Here is a 3,116-nt window from a genome sequence, read left to right on the forward strand (position 1 = left end):
CCTATACGTTGTGTTTCTCTCCTCTCTCTAGATCCTATACGTTGTGTTTCTCTCCTCTCTCTAGATCCTATACGTTGTGTTTCTCTCTCTCCTCTCTCTAGATCCTATACGTTGTGTTTCTCTCTCCTCTCTCTAGATCCTATACGTTGTGTTTCTCTCTCCTCTCTCTAGATCCTATACGTTGTGTTTCTCTCTCCTCTCTCTAGATCCTATACGTTGTGTTTCTCTCTCCTCTCTCTAGATCCTATACGTTGTGTGTCTCTCTCCTCTCTCTAGATCCTATAAGTTGTGTGTCTCTCTCCTCTCTCTAGATCCTATACGTTGTGTTTCTCTCTCCTCTCTCTAGATCCTATACGTTGTGTTACTCTCCTCTCTCTAGATCCTATACGTTGTGTTTCTCTCTCTCCTCTCTCTAGATCCTATACGTTGTGTTTCTCTCTCCTCTCTCTAGATCCTATACGTTGTGTTTCTCTCTCCTCTCTCTAGATCCTATACGTTGTGTTTCTCTCCTCTCTCTAGATCCTATACGTTGTGTTTCTCTCTCCTCTCTCTAGATCCTATACGTTGTGTGTCTCTCTCCTCTCTCTAGATCCTATAACGTTGTGTGTCTCTCTCTCCTCTCCCTAGATCCTATACGTTGTGTGTCTCTCTCCTCTCTCTAGATCCTATACGTTGTGTTTCTCTCTCCTCTCTCTAGATCCTATACGTTGTGTTTCTCTCTCCTCTCTCTAGATCCTATACGTTGTGTTTCTCTCTCCTCTCTCTAGATCCTATACGTTGTGTTTCTCTCCTCTCTCTAGATCCTATACGTTGTGTTTCTCTCCTCTCTCTAGATCCTATACGTTGTGTTTCTCTCTCCTCTCTCTAGATCCTATACGTTGTGTGTCTCTCTCCCCTCTCTAGATCCTATACGTTGTGTTTCTCTCTCCTCTCTCTAGATCCTATACGTTGTGTGTCTCTCTCCTCTCTCTAGATCCTATATGTTGTGTTTCTCTCTCCTCTCTAGATCCTATACGTTGTGTTTCTCTCTCCTCTCTCTAGATCCTATACGTTGTGTTTCTCTCTCCTCTCTCTAGATCCTATACGTTGTGTTTCTCTCTCCTCTCTCTAGATCCTATACGTTGTGTGTCTCTCTCCCCTCTCTAGATCCTATACGTTGTGTTTCTCTCTCCTCTCTCTAGATCCTATACGTTGTGTGTCTCTCTCCCTCTCTCTAGATCCTATATGTTGTGTTTTCTCATCTCCTCTCTAGATCCTATACGTTGTGTTTCTCTCTCCTCTCTCTAGATCCTATACGTTGTGTTTCTCTCCTCTCTCTAGATCCTATACGTTGTGTTTCTCTCTCCTCTCTCTAGATCCTATACGTTGTGTTTCTCCCCTCTCTCTAGATCCTATACGTTGTGTTTCTCTCTCCTCTCTCTAGATCCTATATGTTGTGTTTCTCTCTCCTCTCTCTAGATCCTATACGTTGTGTTTCTCTTCCTCTCTCTAGATCCTATATGTTGTGTTTCTCTCTCCTCTCTCTAGATCCTAGTACGTTGTGTCTCTCTCTCTCTCTCTAGGATCCTATACGTTGTGTTTCTCTCCTCTCTCTAGATCCTATACGTTGTGTTTCTCTCTGGCCTCTCTAGATCCTATACGTTGTGTTTCTCTCCCCTCTCTCTAGATCCTATACGTTGTGTTTTCTCTCTCCTCTCTCTAGATCCTATACGTTGTGTTTCTCTCTCCTCTCTCTAGATCCTATACGTTGTGTGTCTCTCTCCTCTCTCTAGATCCTATACGTTGTGTTTCTCTCTCCTCTCTCTAGATCCTATACGTTGTGTGTCTCTCTCCTCTCTCTAGATCCTATACGTTGTGTTTTCTCTCTCCTCTCTCTAGATCCTATACGTTGTGTTTCTCTCTCCTTTCTCTAGATCCTATACGTTGTTCTCTCCTCTCTCTAGATCCTATACGTTGTGTTTCTCTCCTCTCTCTAGATCCTATACGTTGTGTTTCTCTCCTCTCTCTAGATCCTATACGTTGTGTTTCTCTCTCCTCTCTCTAGATCCTATACGTTGTGTTTCTCTCTCCTCTCTCTAGATCCTATACGTTGTGTTTCTCTCTCCTCTCTCTAGATCCTATACGTTGTGTGTCTCTCTCCTCTCTCTAGATCCTATACGTTGTGTTTCTCTCTCCTCTCTCTAGATCCTATACGTTGTGTTTCTCTCTCCTCTCTCTAGATCCTATACGTTGTTTCTCTCCTCTCTCTAGATCCTATACGTTGTGTTTCTCTCCTCTCTCTAGATCCTATACGTTGTCTTTCTCTCTCCTCTCTCTAGATCCTATACGTTGTGTTTCTCTCTCCTCTCTCTAGATCCTATACGTTGTGTTTCTCTCTCCTCTCTCTAGATCCTATACGTTGTGTTTCTCTCTCCTCTCTCTAGATCCTATACGTTGTGTTTCTCTCTCCTCTCTCTAGATCCTATACGTTGTGTTTCTCTCCTCTCTCTAGATCCTATACGTTGTGTTTCTCTCCTCTCTCTAGATCCTATACGTTGTGTTTCTCTCTCCTCTCTCTAGATCCTATACGTTGTGTTTCTCTCCTCTCTCTGGATCCTATACGTTGTGTTTCTCTCCTCTCTCTAGATCCTATACGTTGTGTTTCTCTCTCCTCTCTCTAGATCCTATACGTTGTGTTTCTCTCCTCTCTCTAGATCCTATACGTTGTGTGTCTCTCTCCTCTCTCTAGATCCTATACGTTGTGTTTCTCTCTCCTCTCTCTAGATCCTATACGTTGTGTTTCTCTCCTCTCTCTAGATCCTATACGTTGTGTTTCTCTCCTCTCTCTAGATCCTATACGTTGTGTTTCTCTCTCCTCTCTCTAGATCCTATACGTTGTGTTTCTCTCCTCTCTCTAGATCCTATACGTTGTGTTTCTCTCTCCTCTCTCTAGATCCTATACGTTGTGTTTCTCTCTCCTCTCTCTAGATCCTATACGTTGTGTTTCTCTCTCCTCTCTCTAGATCCTATACGTTGTGTTTCTCTCTCCTCTCTCTAGATCCTATACGTTGTGTCTCTCCTCTCTCTAGATCCTATACGTTGTGTTTCTCTCTCCTCTCTCTAGATCCTATACGTTG

This window comes from Coregonus lavaretus (assembly GCF_964263955.1).
Source record: "Coregonus lavaretus genome assembly, contig: HAP1_SCAFFOLD_4961, whole genome shotgun sequence".
In the NCBI taxonomy this organism is placed as follows: Eukaryota; Metazoa; Chordata; class Actinopteri; order Salmoniformes; family Salmonidae; genus Coregonus; species Coregonus lavaretus.